We start from the raw sequence: 18,183 nt of genomic DNA on the forward strand, positions 1-18,183 counted from the left end.
GAGGACTGTTAGTTGGTGCAGAAGTGCACTGGGCTTTGTTGTCGGGAGGTCATCTGCGGAATGTCCATTTACACATTTTTGGAATTCAGGTCTTTGCATTTTCTGGTAAGGAAGAGAGAAAGGGATTAATACGCTGTCCTGTACTTCCATACCGCGTCTTTTTGCGCTCTGTCGGGACCGTTAGCTGCCCCCTAATCGCGTGTGTGTGACAATAGACAGGTAGAATTGTATTTGTCTCCGTGGGCAATAAGATGGTCAGGCCTGCTCAGATTGTACCAACGGTCATTAATATTTGAATACTGTAGAGCAGGTCCAGCTTGCGGAGTCCACACATGGAACATGCAAAAGATGTTTGTTTCCTTGTTGTAACTCACCAGCCTTGAGAATTATTCAACATTAAGATGTTAGTACAGAGTGAATCATTTCTGTTGCTGAGACAGCCAGGATGATGTAACTTATCTCCCTGGGCCATAATGTGGGCAAATTCAGTCCGCATTTTATTTTAACTAGCCAACCCGCGGCGTACCTTATGCCGCATAATCAGGCCGCTTTTTTAATGATTTTTAAGCACAGGGAAAAAATTAACATTTGGAAAATCCGTAATTTAATAAACCACCAAGAAAAGTAACATTGTAACAATGCACGGTACGAACCAATATACAATTGTCCGTGACTGAAAACTGGAAGACCGCCGTCGCGCCTTCTCCTCCCAGAGCGAGGGATGGGGATGGACGGTGCTCGGGCGCAGAGGGTGGAACGGGAGGAGAGGGGAAGGACGCCCATTCCGCCCCCTCCGTCATGCTAGTCTGCTGATTTCTTGTTCAGTATGCACTGCCTGCTCATGTGCCCACCCCCAACTCGTCACCTGAGTCGTTTTCGTCTTTGCACAGTCCACATGCACCTGTGAGTCACGTAGACTTTTCATTGTTCTTTGCGGTTCTGGCTGCTTTTCTATATATAATCCACCAAGTCACCCGACCATGGTAGTAGCGAGGGGTGGGGGGTGTGTACAAAGGGCAGGGACATAATCAGTGCGAGCATATGACCCGCACTTACTGGGAATTCCTCGTTCGTGGGGAACAATTGCAAGCCCCGGTTTCCAGCACGAATGGAGTTCAACGGCTTACCCACGCCTCTCTGCGCCGGGTAGACACATGTTGATCCAGTCAGTGTAGCGCGCGTGCAGTAAATGAAGATCTCATGGCAAGCCTGAAAGCATAAAATTGGAGCTATGTGACTCGCGTTCTTTTCGCAGTCCGCTTTTCCTCAACATGGGTCAATTGTATGTGCCAGCCTGGATCTCCGTAAGGGAATAGCAGTGGATAAACCATGGGGTCACAGTTCATATTGAGAACAGAGATACGCTTGCAAGCATCTCCCCTTGGATATATGCAAATGTTGCGTTGTGTAGGAGGTTCCCCATCTTCACCTACAAAGATAGCAGCAACATCAGTTTGACAGGACGGGGCATTATACCTTCTCATAACCAGACTTGGATTTTCCATTAGCACAATTCATACAACAGTAACAGGGTTACCGTGAGTGATAATGTCATGCATTTGCATTTAAGACTTTGCGAAGGGATTAACCTGTCGTATCATGTTGTCTAGTTGAAGCAACAAAATGTCACTGCAAGCGCTATTACATTCATTTTGCAAACGTTGACTGGTAGCCTCAGCAGAATCGAAGATATATAGCTGACCGTATTGTGGTGACGTGTCAGGATTGGTATATAAAGGAGAGACCTGGTGATAAATTTGACCGTGGATTCTGAAAGCATACGGTCCTTGTCCAGATGGTTGAGCGATGTGTACGCCCATTGACGCGAAAGCTAAAGCAGAGTTGTATTCCCTGATATGATCACAGTAATTTTGGGACAGCGGGTTCTTGCCAGTCAAGAGGTCTTCTAAAAAAAGAGGTGGTTTGGATAGCAGTGGCAAAGACACCTTGTGGGCATGACAACACTTAGTGTAATGTCCGGATTTGTTGATCTCTGCTGGCCAATGAAGAGCATTGCAAGAAGCACATAGTGCGGTAGGTAGGCCAATGTTATGTTCTTGGACGTGAATGGCGGTATCTTCTTGAAATGCTGCAGAAAATTGAATGCGATGTTTGTGCATGAACGATTTAGTGCTGTGTTGACACTGAAGGGAATTGGAATGAGTTGTTTCGAAGCATTGCTGGCAATGTTCACATTGCATAATTCATTCAGTGGAGTGTGTTTTTAAATGCATGTTGAGATATCTCTGCACTTGGAACGTTTTTGAACAAATTGTGCATTGAAAGATCTGTTTGGAATGTGTTTGTTCAGTGGAGTGTGTGTTTAAATGTGCTTTGAGAGATTTCTGGCGCATGAAGGTTTTGGAGCAGTGTTGACACTGAAAAGAATTCATCAGGGAATGTGTTTTGAGATGGTTAGTAAGGTATCTGCATGCGTGAAAGTGTTTGTCGCAAAGTTTGCATACAAATGTTTGTGTTGAATGGATCTGCATATGGTTGTGGAGATCCATCTCACCTGTGAAGTCCTCGTTACAAAATGTGCAATTGAAGGTGAGCGTGGAATGAGTTCGTAAGTGTTTCTTGAGAGCGCAAGTTGTTTTGAAGCATTGCTGGCAATATTCACATTGCATCATTCGGTTAGTGTTGTGTTTTTTTAAATGTGCGTTCAGATATCTCTGCACTCGGAAGCTTTTGGAACAAAAGGTGCATTGAAAGTCCTGTGTGGAATGTGTGTGTTCAGGGGAGTGTGTCTTTAAATGTTTTTCAGGAAGAGGAGAGTGGGCAGGTGACGTCACATTAGTATGGCGAGCAAGTGGGTGTGCACCCTGTGTGCACACACCGACAGCGTCAAAAGATGTCACCAGAAGGTTATCACGTGTGAATTTGAGAGGCATGAGAACCTCGTAATGCCCATGATCCAAAGGACCGCTAAAGAGCCGGGATATGGAGAGACGTTGGACCGGATTGTAAACTCAAGGAGAGGTATGAGGTCGGTCTTGGAAGTAAATGGTGATAGTAGCTGGAAGGATTTGGGACATTGCCACAACTTCTGCCTCGCCACCATAGACTCCGGACGTATTCATGTAGTCAGCGTATTGTTGAGCAGACTGTATAACAATGTCTCTGTGACTAACAACAACGGACACCACATCACCGAAGTTATCCCAATGTTGGCAAACAAAACCAACAGCCATGTTGCGAAGTTTGAGAGCAACAGTTTTGTCAATGACATTTTTCCAGAAAAACCCGACTGATAGAAACAAACAGTTACCTGATGCAGGAATTTCTATAACATTGAAAGAAGTGTTGTTTCCATGAAATACATTTGAAGCGGTAGCCATGGAGGGCAAATGAACAGTCAACGTGGCTCACAGCTGGATTTGGACCGCAGCACAGACCAAAGCGAGTGAGTATGTGTTTGATGAGCTGTTCGAGTTTGCGGGCAGTGCTCTGAGGTGCGTTCCCTATCACGAGGGAGGAGGGGTAGAGTTTCTGGGTGGGGCTTCGTTGTTCCTTTCCCATGGTTTCCGATGGTGGACGCGGTCGGGTGTCGTAACTGAAAAGAATAATGAAAAGTCAACGTGGCTCAGAGGTGCATGTGGACTCCTAGCACAGACGAAAGCGACTTACGGGGTGGTTGGTGAGTTGTTGCGTCCGGGCACATGAGCAGGCAGTGTGAATGCCTAGAGAGCGAGGGTGGACGTGGGCCGGGGAATAAGGAGTGTTGGTGGGCGGGGAAACGTTTTCCGTGTTCCTGCAGGACCATCTAAGAAGACGCATGTTTGTCGCGGTTGCGGTGGACGCGGGCCGGGGAATAAGGAGTGTTGGTGGGCGGGGAAACGTTTTCCGTGTTCCTGCAGGACATCTAAGAAGACGCATGTTTGTCGCGGATGCGAATTGCTGTATGTAGCGTGTAAAACAGTTTGCGATGGTGCACGCGGTCGTGCGTCGTAACCTAAAAGTCAACGTGGCTCAGAGGTGCATGTGGACTGTAGCACAGACGAACATAAATGACGCCGTGTTTTCCGAGGCGTCGCGTCCGAGTTGGTGGGCGTGGCTCTGCAAGTTGTCGTCGTATCCAATGGTCTTAGAGTTGGTGGACGTGGCTGTCTTGCGTGCTTTCCATGGGTGTCTACTTGTCGGCGGCTTAGTGAATTATATATATATAGATTATAATGGACTCACTTTTTTAACATTGCTCATTCACATAAATCTCCAGTCTCCCTCCTGCTTTTTCCACAGTCTGATGAAACCCATCCAGCATTAAAACAGTGTCTAAAATAAGAAATTTAAGTCATTTCCCTTCAGTACCCAAAATGGCCCCGTACATGAATTCTCCATAACTCATTTTGAGATGTAACAGTTCATACAACCTATAAAAGCAATCGAAGAAATAGAGTGCAGCCAGAAATTAATCCTTTCCGTGAAATGGCAACATTATATTGGCAAGATGCATGTGCCCTATAATGGACGGCGTTCATCCCAAAGCTCTCTACTGCACCCATTATGGCTCCTCGTGATGCTGTACAGAGAAGTGATGTGTGTATTTTATATCTTCTAGGCACATTGTATCACCTTTTGTGATAACGTTACTCCAAATGGTTTCCTACAGTACAGTACGCAAGACCCTTTGAAAACACATATTCATTTGATGAGTATACTGTAGAGGACAAGCCCAATTAAGACATCATAACTATCCAGTTCTTTTCCTAGGGGCAGCATTGCCATTTTTCTCTGGTCTACGCCTTTTTCTTCAGCTCCCCAAGTCTATCATCCAGTCATGCATCATCAATCTTCTGTCTTTCTTTTTCCTTTCTGTTCTTCTATGATTCACCAGTGAATCTCCCCACAAAATATATCACTTTTCTTCCTAATTGTTTTCAGTGTTATCTTCCTCTCCACCATTTCTGGACTCTCTCCATGATATCTGGTATCCTGGCCCACCTGGTCCTTGATTTTGAGTCCACAGTGTTTTCATGTCCCTGTGTCTACTCCCTGTAATCCTCCACTGTTCACATTATGCCTCCTATCCTTTTGCTGTTCTTCACAATTACAGTGTGCTCTGGCAATTTATTTCTTTCATCTTATCTCTGTCTGTTATTATCACTGCTTTGGTTGCTGCATCTGTATGTATTCCCAGTTAGTACATTACCTTAGTTCGCTACATTTGGGTTAGTGGAAGCCGATGCTAATCCCAGCAGCAGCTTTCAAACAGGACATGCAGTATCAGGCATGTACACTTCCTCAGTGCAGGCCCATTTAGAGTTGCCAATCAGCCTGTCTTGCGCCTATTTGGGATGTACAATGAAACTGAAACACTTTTAGAAAAGCTACTTGCATACGACAGCGGCCTCGTCAGGAATCCAGCACATATCCCTGGAGGGCACTGAATAGAATTGTTTATTTACTAAATTGTGTCATACTTCTACAGGAATATCCGTTGCTCTTTTTACTGCCCTATTTGCCTTATGGTTTCACTTGGATGCATTTCTCTTCTTTGGATAACCAGTGGGCTAATTTATTAATATTCTGGGGACAGCATGGTGCTTCAGCAGTTGTACAATAATTCGTTCAGCACAGAAGAGAGTGTCTAATGGTGTACATTCTGTTCAATTTAGTTTCTTTTTCTCTTCACTGAAGATTGCCTCAGACATTTTACAGAGATTTTTATAATGGTACAGATGTACAGCATTTAAGGTTTTGTGATAGGTGCACCAAATTCTAAACTTTATCAAATGTAATAGGGGAAGCCCACCCATGTTTCTGCCATTCAAAGTACTGTGCAGCATATACCAAAACCGACCTACTCACATACCAAACACGTCTGTATTCATCCTGTCTCTTGCTGTCTCCATTCTGGCCACCCATCCTCTCATCTGTGAAGCCTTTGCACCACTCAGTTTAAAGCGCCAGTGACAGAAAGGAGTCTTTAAACCCCATACTGGGGCAATTCCTATAATCACTCTTGAGGTTTAGAATTTTCTATGCAAGTCCTAGGGTTTTCACAGAGGTCCCCCCAGGTATTCCAGGATTCCTGAGCCTCAATACATAGTTTAAAGGCCAGGTAACGCTGGAGAACGCAGCACTGCCTACTCTCCATCATATGCAACCATGTGGACTAGGAATACTCCCCACCTCACCCTTCCTCTTACTTTGTTTCCTATGGTGTGATTACTTCTAGGGCACATTTTGGGCAAATATGGCCTGTCAGTCTCTAATTGGCATTGACTCACACTGGCTCTTGAAAGGGCACTCCATGAGTTATGAGTGTGGCTTCTTCCCAGCCAGACAGCTCGTCACAGTAACTACACAGCAAGTATGGGTATTCATTCCATTTCTTCTGAGCCGTGTGTAAGATGCACATTAAAGTCAGTTCTGTACACATTGAAGCATTATGTAGCATTGTAAATTGATCATCTGCTTTTTTACATACACACATGCCTCCTGTGGTAACCACTGACACAACTAAGGTTATGTCTGCATCACTTCATTTTCATTTAAAAACACAACGATCTCTGTCCATACTAGCATTTTCACATAGTCTCCTACAGTATCACCGTCCACTCCAAAATGACAGAAAATGCATATGACGTAGACATTTGCCTGCACTTGGCAAACGCGCATCGGTGGAAAGATCCTTGAAGGGATGGTAACTTCACCAGTCACAGGATTTACTCACTAAATTATTTGTCTTTTGTGCATGCATGCAGTGTCTGTACAAAGCACAATTTGGATGCATACAGGTAAGCAACACAACAAGCACCACAGAAAGCAACTCCTCTATGTTCGCTATGTTGGAATGTGATTTTCATCTATGAGGGGTGAACAATTGGGGAATGAGACATTGTAATGAACAGAATCCAGCCAGGGAAGGGCTGCATAATCAACACAAACAAATCACAGTGCCATTAGGGTATGCATTTATAAAAGTCTACATTTTCCCCCATCTACATCGCCAGCATTTTCAGAAGTCTCGGTTTTTCAGGGGTTAAGAACGCTGGGGTAGTATGGACAAAAGGTGAAAATGGAGATTAATGTCTGCATTTTTAAACAAAATTATAGTAGTGTGGATGTGCCCAAGACTACTTGCCCGATAAAGGAAGAGTAAGGACAAGAGTGTCACTTTTATTGAATGCAAGTTAACAAAGAATAGCAGTCATCATGTTAGAGTGCTGGAGAAAGCTCTCAGTCCAGTTCATTCTTAATACTACAATTTCCTATGGTTGCCCAGTTCAATCCTGAAAACTTCAGTCTCCAGTACTTTATTTTCCTTATGATACTTCCATCTTGGTTGCCCAGTTCCTCCGTTTTGGGCGAGTTTTAAGTTGGTTTCTTCCAGGTAAGTGAGCTTCCTCTTCTTTTCAGGCCTCTAAACCAATGGTTCCTTGGAGTGCTGGGGCTCCAGTTGTCTCGTTTTATCTTTTTCACACTTCTGCTTACTACTTGAATGTGAGCAGCATTCTTGATTAAGCAGTTTTTTATTTTAAAACAGTTCTTGCCTGCTGAACGTGTTTCCCGGACTTTACTCTTTCTCATGAAAACCGATATTCCGACACTTGACATTGTCAAACAGTTCATCTTTAAGATGCTGCAAAGTTCCCTTCTTCATATATTGTGGTGGGAATATCTTGTCACTTTATAATACCAGGCCTTTAGACATCAGAAACTGGTCTCTCCACAGGGATTATTTGTAAATCTCAGTAGGAATTTTTCTGCTATGATCTAGCCAGACGTGCCCATAAAAATCAGTGTTCTCATCTCGGCAATCTTCTGTGTCTGACACTTAATAAAGGTAAGCTTTGACTGAGAATAAATGTAAGTTGTGTATCTGGAATCTGCAAATACTTGAATTTCACTCACCAGTTCTACTCACCACAGGGTTGAGCTGGATGTTGTTATACGTTTGCCAAGAAAAAGGGTGGAAAACTAAGACAATGGAGGTAACCAGGAGAAGAAACGTTAAAAAATGTTTGGACAGAATGTCTGCTACTGTCAAATTTCACATCCATTGGGCTTTACCTTACGATGCAATATATTAAGTGGTGCTCTGATAATTTTGTTGAGATAAACATGAAAAAAAGTGAAGGTCATAAGAAAAAACAGAAGTAGCATTTACTCAAATAGACAGTGAATTTTATATATAAATGTCTACGCGTGGAAGTGTGTGTGTCTGTCTGTCTGTCTGTCCGGCCCAGAAGTGCAAGACTACAGCATGAAGCTCAAAGAGCCAGCAAGGTGGTCCCAAGTTAATGATTCAGAAGAAGAAAGAAGTATGAGGCTACAGCATGAAGCAGAAAGAAAGTGACTCTGTCGCCAAAGTGAAACTGCCAATGAAAGACAAACTCGCTTGACCGCTAATACACAAGTGAGGTGAGCACATTGGCAAAACGAAACCTCTGAGGAGAGAGAAACTCGCTTAGCCGCTGATAGACAAGAGGGACGAGCATGTCTGCAAAACGAAACCACCGACTCTGCATTTCAGTTTTTTTTCTGACTATTTCAATAGTTTCTAGGAGCCCAGGCTTTTTACAACATGGACTTACACATCTAGTTAGTCTATAAAATCCTTCAGATCTACAGTAGCTTGATGAATTTTTGAGATTTTTCTGATTGTGTCCTCACTATGATTAGGAAATTTCAACAAAGGGAGTCCTCTAATGAAAACTCGGATGTTTTCAGTGTTAACAGTTGTACTCTATAAATCGATCCATCTGCTGTATCTTTTCCCAAACCTATTTATCCTGAGTGGGATCACCAGGAAGCTGGAGGCTATACCATTAAGCATCAGACGCAGGATTGGAACTGTCCCTGAACAGGGTGCCACTCCACTGCAGCCTGACCACACACACACTCTGGAAATATTTCATATATCCATTCTGCAGAGTATTCTGTCCTCTGGTTTTATCTCTGCTTTTGGAGCCATGCATGGTCAAGATAAACTGTGCTGATTACACCAGGGAAAAAAAGTTATTGGGGTTATTCAGATGTCCTGGGACAACCATATGGAGGCCTTTTCCTAAAAAACTTCATTAGTCTTTAATGGTTCTTCTCAACCACCAAACTATACATTCCGTTTTGGTAATTTAAAGAGGAATAGTATAACATCAATGCAATAAACTGTAAAAGGTCATTTATATCTTTTCAGTTGAGCTGATTAAAGGAGAAATTTAAAAAAGAGAATTTAATAAGCTTAGGCTAACCCCATCCCTACGTCCCACAAAAATGCATTGAACATCCAAACCTATCTTTCATACCTTATAAACCCACCAGACTGTTTCTTGTGACTGCAATTGTCCTTGAAATAGAACATCGACTCCAAATTTTCTCATAAATTATCTCATTTTTGGAAATGTAATGCTATCAATACTCAGTTACTATTGTAGCTTGGAAAATCAATGAGATTATTAAGGATTGGGGTGAGTCTGGACTTCCCCTATTTGTATTTTATGGGGGGAGATTTGGGAGGCTAGGCCTCTTTATGCCATTTTTGAGTTTGAGGCCTGTTGCTAAAAAAAAGTTGATGGCACCATTTCAGAGATTTTTTTTATGCCACATCTGGTATTTTTATGTATCTTGGTGGATACTGAAGCCTGCAAATCACAACACTTACGTATACCTTTCATCTTCCCTTTATCCTCCCTCATTTTTATTTTGTTAGGTGCTTCTCCTTGGCCCTTTATGTCACATGCTGTCTGCATTAGATTCCATTTACCTTGCTGGGTGGCTATGCCTTACATATTAGATAGATAGATAGATAGATAGATAGATAGATAGATAGATAGATAGATAGATAGATAGATAGATAGATAGATAGATACTTTATTAATCCCAAGGGGAAATTCACATACTCCAGCAGCAAAAAATATTAAATTAAAGAGTAATAAAAAATGCAGGTAAAAAACAGACAATAACTTGAATAATGTTCAACGTTTACCCCCTCTGGTGGAATTGAAGAGACGCATAGTTTGGGGGAGGAATGATTTTCTCAGTCTGTCAGTGGAGCAGGACAGTGACAGCAGTCTGTCGCTGAAACTGCTCCTCTGTCTGGAGATGACACTGTTTAATGGATGTAGTGGATTTTCCATAATTGATAGGAGCCTGCTGAGTGCCCGTTGCTCTGCTACGGATGTCAAACCGTCCAGCTCTATGCCAACAATAGAGCCTGCTTTCCTCACCAGTTTGTCCAGGCGTGAGGCATCCTTCTTCTTAATGCTGCCTCCCCAGCACACCACTGCGTAGAAGAGGGCACTCGCCACAACCATCTGATAGAACATCTGCAGCATCTTACTGCAGATGTTGAAGGATGCCAGTCTTCTAAGGAAGTACAGGCGGCTCTGTACTTTCTTGCACAGAGAATCAGTATTGGCAGTCCAGTCCAATTTATCGTCCAGCTGCACTCCCAGGTATTTATAGGTCTGCACCCTCTGCACACAGTCACCTCTGATGATCACGGGGTCCATGAGGGGCCTGGGTCTCCTAAAATCCACCACCAGTTCCTTGGTTTTGCTGGTGTTCAGTTGTAGGTGGTTTAAGTCGCACCATTTAACAAAGTCCTCCTGCCCACTCCTGATGCAGCCCATGATAGCAGTGTCGTCAGCAAACTTTTGCACGTGGCAGGACTCCGAGTTATATTGGAAGTCCGATGTATATAGGCTGAACAGGACCGGAGAAAGTACAGTCCCCTGCGGCGCTCCTGTGTTGCTAACCACAATGTCAGATCTGCAATTCCCGAGACGCACATACTGAGGTCTGTTTGTAAGATAGTCCACGATCCATGCCACCAGGTATGAATCTACTCCCATCTCTGTCAGCTTGTCCCTAAGGAGCAGAGGTTGGATGGTGTTGATATTTATTATACAGTAGTCACATGATTTGAGGGTTTGGGAGTAAAGGGACAGCCTTTAGTTTTTAAATACTTAAGCAGTCAGTATTTAGGCTTTTATATTAATCATTTATTTCTGCCAAATATACAAGACACTCCCCAGAATAGTTATCCATAACCATGAATTTTTGTACACCATGACTGACTGATGGTAGGACAAGGTCATTATTGGCTTTCAGCTTTGCTTGATCTGTATGGATATACAGTATTTTATGGTGTAGTTATTTCAGATGTAACTTCAGAAAAAAAAGACACTTCTCTCTGTTCAGTTTCATACCAATATTTTCATGATTTTCAATACTTTTAGTTAGCTAAAAATCTTCTTTTATAACAATGTTTAGAAGTGCTCCATGAAAATTTCTACGTTATTGTGGAACCTGAACAGTTTGAATATACAGGTATCTGTCAGGAATTCCTCTGAAGCAATTAGGATTCCAAATGCCAAAGTGTAAGACTAATATCTCCCCACAAGTATGATAAATGTTCAATGTCTCTCCCACTGTAGCAGTATTTGCCAAAACTCACCTGGCTTCCCTTGATGACCTCGTATTTGACCGTGTAATCTGCTTTCTGCTTTTATTTCAAGATAATTGAAACTGAAACCAATCTTGCCAAAAGGCTTTGTAGTATATTAGGAAAGCCTATTAATAATTCATTACATTAATATAGCGCTTTTCTCAGTACTCAAAGCGCTATCCACACAGGGAGGAACCGGGAAGCAAACCCACAATCTTCCACAGTCTCCTTACTGCAAAGCAGCAGCACTACCACTGCGCCACCTGTGAGGACTATTTCAGAATAACATGCTTTGTCTTCTTGTAGGAAATGAGCACCTTTGGAGCACATTGATTATCTGTGGCACGAGTCCTCACCAAGGCTTTCTGAAACACAACTACAGAGTGCTCTTTATTTTTCCACATCCTACACTCCACATTTCTGAAACACATTGAGTTCAATTTGGCTAAGTCTAACTAGAGTGATAATATTTGCTTATATTTTTCTCCTCTGTGTCTTATGTTTTCTTCAGGGTGACCGTGTTTTTGGCTACAGCAAAGCTATGACTAGATCTATGGTCATATGGTCTATTCTCTCATCTTAGTTATTAGTGCATGTTATATAACCTCACTCAGATGCATGTTTGCATTACTTCCTTTCTTGGTAATATGGCTTTTCACTTGCTCAGTGCCCAACTAGTTCCATTGCTTTTTTGAAGATACCTGTTATTTTATTGACTGACATTATGTAAAAATCTTAAACCCATTTTTGTCAATTCAAGAGCTTGAGGGATGAGAGTGGATCCGGGAAATGATGGTACGATTCAGGAACCAGCCGTGTACAGGTACAGTGCACCAGTCTATCATGGGGCTCAATTCTGCACACACCCACACTCACATGGGGGCCATAGCTTCACCTCATCTGAAAATGATGATAAAATACCTGGAAGAACACCCTGGTGGGCCTAAGTCCTACATATGCAAGTCTCAAGTACTGTAAGCTTTAAGCTCTGACCTTCAAGCTTCAAATCAATTCCTGAGTTATAATGATTACATTTAGGCAAGTCAAGTCATAATTGGGAAGACTTTGACTGTGGTAAAGTGAGGTTCTTGGCTGTTTGGCATTTTAAAATAAATAATAGGCACACTTGCATCTTTGTGTGTGTGTGGCAGCATAGTAAGCAGTTTCCTTGTGGGAGTGGATGGCCTTGCACTTAGTGCACAGGTGTAGGATCGTCCATGACCCTAATTGACGTCGGGAGCTGCTCATTACCACAGCTGTGCCACGTCCCCAGTTTAAAAGGGAAACGCGAGAAGGGAGGAATCGAGAAAGGAAATCAAGAAGAAAAGACAGAGGTTAAAGAGAAGAAGAAGGCAGGAGGTGGAAGGAGTTGTAACAGAGTGAGCAAGCTGAAGAGAGCGGGCTTGAGCGAGAGAAAGCAAGCTGCTGGGAAGTGAGCCCCGAAGAGGAGTGTGTGGCCAACACTTGGGAGAGATGGTTGGGTCACTGTGGCTGAGCTGCAGTGAGGAGCGGGAGTGATCGGGAGTTTAGACAGCTCGCCACTGAAGACCAGGAAGGCAGCAGGGGTTGAGGAGATTTGGGAGGAGAGCCCCAGTGTGAGCACCCTGGCTGCTGGGGACCAAGGCCGAGGTCCGGAGAAGGATCCTTTTCCGTAGCCATGGGACAGCAAGGACCTGGACCTGAGGAAGGTCAGCTGTACCTGCTGTTAGGGCGACCGCACGGGAAAAGCAGAGGAGCCTCCAGTTAAAAGATCAAGACACCGGGTTTTTAAAAAGGATAGTGTCCTGTCAATTGGTTTTAACCTTGTTTTAATGGATGTGTTTTCTATTTTGACTTTAATCTCCACTTCATCTTTGTTTTTAATTGGATTATTTATTTATTTAACTATTTTTTGAGAACTGCACTTTTGGAATATTTTGATTTGTTTTAATAAAAGCATTTTGCACTTTCCCCTTGCTTCATGTGTGTTTTGTCCCCATCAGCCATGCTCATCCAGTTACATTATCGATGGTGTCGGGTTCAAGAGGCTCCCTAAAGAAAATAAAGATGGAGCAAGGAGCCGACCCGCACCATCACATGCAATTGACCTGATTATGATAAGGTCTCATGTGCACTAACATCTATGCAGAGAATAGATTTTCTCAGTAGAAAATAATTCTTAATAAGAAGTAAAAGTGATTGATACATTGATAATTGTTTTGTATATGTACAATTGTATTTCCAAAGTTTCCCCATAGGTGCACGGTGTCCTCTTAAATACGCTGTTTTTAAGGAAAATAATTCTGAAAGGCTATCTCACTTAACAGTGATGCAGCTATATAATCAGCTCTCATTTAAAAGAACTTCTTTACAAAATTTTGCATATTTGTACATTAAAATATTTCAGCCAAAAAAGTATTTGCAAAAATAATTAATTATTTGGGGCGGCACAGTGGTGCAGTGGGTAGCGCTGCTGCCTCGCAGTTAGGAGACCTGGATTTGCTTCCCTTGTCCTCCCTGCATGGAGTTTGCATGTTCTCCCCGTGTCTGTGTGGGTTTCCTTCGGGTGCTCAGGTTTCCTCCCACGGTCCAAAGACATGCAGATTAGGTGCATTGGCGATCCTAAATTGTCCCGTATGTGTGTGTGTGAGGAGCCCTGCCCGGGGTTTGTTTCCTGCCTTGTGCCCTGTGTTGGCTGGGATTGGCTCTAGCAGACCCCCATGACCCTGTGATTTGGATTCAGCGGGTTGGATAATGGATGGATGGATGGATGGATTAATTATTTGTGAATGATGTGGCTGTGTTCTCACCCCTCCATGACTAAACACCTGCTCAACATGGATGCTGTTACTGCCATTGCAAACACATCTGGTTCATCAATACCCTTGCTTGTGTCTTGTTCTTCATTTCAAGAAGTGGTGGGCTGCATTTGGGTCTTGTGTCTGCTTAGTCTGCTCCACATTCATCTGCAGGAAATAAAAGTATACAGTAATATAAACAAAGGTACCGTAATTATAAACGATAAAAGATGTTCAATGAAACAATACAGTTTCAAACACCTAACATCTGTCTAGGAACATGCAACAATGTGATGTCATACCAACTGTAGATTTTATTGAATACTTTTGGCAGTGTTTAGCTTGTGTAATGTTTGTTTTTAGTAGGCAATATTTTCTCGTCTCCCATGAAACAAATCAAAGTTACCATGCAACAATAAAACAGCTTGAGGGTTGTGACTATGAGCTCTCCAAGCTGCCATGCTGCCAATGAGGTAAAGTGTTAAAATCATCTTAACTCTGATACCACTTAGTTTATACTAAGCATATAAATGTTTTAGCCAACTAAATATTACCAAATTCATGTTGTTCATGACTCAGGTAGCACAACAAAGGTAGCAAACTGTAACGTCTCGGCCGTTGTAGAAAAAAAATCATACAGCTGCTAGCTACAAATGGGCTGGAATGCTGGCATTAACAGTAGTCTTGCACAGCACTTAGCGGAACAGGACTTATGGGATATCACTTACTGTCGAGGTTGGCAGAGTTGACATGCAGCTGAGGAGACAGGCTGTGGGTTTTGTAACTGAAGAGGTACAAGGTAATGATGACCCATCAGTCTGAATATTTTCAGCCAATTCTTCAGCCATTATTATGCAAGTCAAGAATTTTCTTTTAATATTATTCAGCATGTCACTAGTTTGAAAAATTACACTTGAGTCTGATTCAAATTAAGTCATGTGACTCAAGTCGGCCATCTCTGTTATGATCTGCCCGCAGAGAAAATAATTATGCAGACTACTAGCACAATTTTAAAGGGGACAATGATAAGGGTGCTACTGTGGTGCAGACATAGCACTGCTGCCTGGCAACAAGGAGGCCAGAGGTCATGTTCCCAGTGTGGAATTTGCATGTTCTCCCTTAGTGTATGTATGCATGCGATGGACTGGCACCTTGTTCAGGGAGTGTTCCTGACTTATATATGATGCTTGCTAGGATGGCCTCCAGCTTTCCTGCAACCCTACTCAGGATAAACCCTACTCAAACTAGCATATTAATTCTGTTAGACCTCAGTGCAGCATTTGACACAGTCAGACACGACATCCTACTGTCCAGAATGGAGAACATGCTGGGTATCTCTGGCACTGCCCTCCAGTGGTTCAAGTCCTATCTGACTGATAGGCAAGAGTTTGTTAGTCTTGGCAACAGCAGATCCAACTCCGTGCCAGTCACACAAGGAGTCCCTCAGGGCTCTGTCCTTGGTCCTCTGCTTTTCTGTATTTATATGCTTCCCCTTGACCATATTATCCGTAGTTATGGATTGGGTTATCATTTTTATGCAGATGATACCCAGCTCTACTTCAATGTTAAAAGTGGAACTTCATCAGAGCTTTCTCAGCTCACAACCTGCCTTAGTGAAATTAAAACCTGGATGGAGCAGAACTCTTTAAAATTAAATTGCAATAAAACTGAACTCCTGCAAATTGGGACTAAAATGCAACTTAATAAAATGAGCTCCTTCCCAGTCAGTCTTGGTGGTGATCTCATCAGACCTGCCTCTACTGTAAAAAATCTTGGTGTCATTTTTGATTCCTCCCTCACTTATTCCGCCCACATAAATCACATTAAGAAACTTTCTTACTTTCACCTCCGTAACATATCCCGTGTTCGCTCCTTCCTCTCCTTCTCTAATGCTGAGAAACTTGTCCATGCTTTTATTACATCCCGCATCGATTATTGTAATTCCCTACTGGCAGGTGCCCCTTCTAATCTTATATCACAGCTCCAGCTTATTCAAAACTCAGCTACAAGAGTCCTTACTCGAACCAGCAGCAGCGAGCACATCACACCCATCCTGCTCCGTCTTCACTGGCTCCCTGTGTCCTACAGAATCGAATATAAAATCCTACTAATAACCTACAAAGCTTTAAATAACCTCGCACCAAACTACTAGTGACCTTCTCCATCACTATATGCCTGCCCGCCCACTAAGGTCCTCTGATTCTGGTAATCTTGTTGTGCCCCTCACTAATCTACACTCTATGGGTGACAGGGCCTTCAGCTGTATAGCGCCCAGACTCTGGAATGACCTACCAAAATTAATCAGGTCAGCTGACTCCATGAATTGTTTTAAAAAACAACTCAAAACTCATCTGTTCAGGAAGGCTTTTAGCTCTACTTGACTTTATCACCCTTCTCTCAGTTTACTTCTCTGTCAAGATGCCAATGTAACCTGTATGTGTGTGTGCAAGACCATCAATTATGTTGTCTGTTTTTTTCTCAGAATTTACTGTCTTAATCTTCTTTATTTATTTATCTGGTTTGTACAATGCTATATACTGTATATTCTGCCGTTCTTTATTATATTCTGTAAGTGCCTTGAGCATGGGAAAGGCGCTATATAAATAAAATGTATTATTATTATTATTATTATTATTATTATTATTATTATTATTATAAAGAGGGTTTTGAAGATGGATGGATGGGTAGATGGATGAGCATTGAGATAAACAATGGTCAAAAAAAGTCCAAAGTCATTACTTGACAAGCAAGAAAACCTAGTGTCAAAACCCAATAACTAAATTTAAAACTCATAGTCAAGAATTCAGAACCTTCATCTAACACCAACATCTCTGTTGCTGTTTGATTTGGATGTATCGGCAATCTTGGGCAACCAGAAAGTGCATGATGCTGACCTTTATACCATTATACTCATTATATCACATGTTGCACACTTCTAGTTGTCCTATCATGGGCTCAGCAGCAACCATGGAATTACCAGATGGCATTGGTAATTCTCTCCAAAAGTCAGATTTTTGACATAAAACTTTCTAGTACCCCCCACACCCCTAACAACATCATTGCAGGTTGCTGTGAGTGGTGGGTCGTAACATCACAGCTGAACCAAAATCTCATAACAAATTTGGATTACCAACCATATTTAATCTAAACAGTTATTTATTTCCACTTTACATTTTTAACATTTTCTTTTGATCAAGCATTTTCCTCAGTATTTTAGTCATGACCACAAAATGCCCCAAGGAGAGGATATACTGTATCCTGAGTTACTTAGTATAATTTGGGGTTCTTTGTACCAGAAGGAAAGACCAAGACTATCACTGATAAAAAAAAGCCTTCCAATAGTAACAATATTTGCTAAATTCAATAACTGTAATGTTAATAAAGTTTGGTAAATATCTAATTACCAATAACGTGCAGTGAATACACTTGACTTGAGAATTCATAGTTTCATTCTCTTTCTCTGTACATTTAGCATTCATTTGCTCAGAGGTTGATGCACTCGCTGCTTCCTAAGCAGCTCTTCTTTTCTCCACCCTACTCCACGCTTCTTCTCTTCTTTCATAGGCATCTTTTTGCATTAAAACTGATTAAGTTACTGTTTGTGTTGCAATTACTTAGTACATTTCCTTAATTTTTCACTTAAACTGGCACTTAAGTCTTCAATCTGCCTCAAGAATGATTTAAGATATGAAGAGGTAGGGGAAGTGACAGCGAAGGTGGTAGGGATGAGAACGGTGCCCGTACACATGTGCCACATGGCCTCCCTGCTGGCTGCTGCCGAGAGTTGATTCTACAATAAAATAAAAATAAAAAGAGGAATAACCTTGGAGGTCAATCATCACCCTGAAAGCGGATAGTAGACGTCACGTTGTGTATGTGTACCAAATTACAGGTCAATCGTTCAAGCGGTTTGCGAGCTACAGGTGATTTAAAATCCTGGACAGACAAACACACAGCCACGGTAGTGTATTAGATAGATAGATAGATAGATAGATACTTTATTAATCC

Source organism: Erpetoichthys calabaricus, chromosome 4 (genome assembly GCF_900747795.2).
Source record: "Erpetoichthys calabaricus chromosome 4, fErpCal1.3, whole genome shotgun sequence".
In the NCBI taxonomy this organism is placed as follows: domain Eukaryota; kingdom Metazoa; phylum Chordata; class Cladistia; order Polypteriformes; family Polypteridae; genus Erpetoichthys; species Erpetoichthys calabaricus.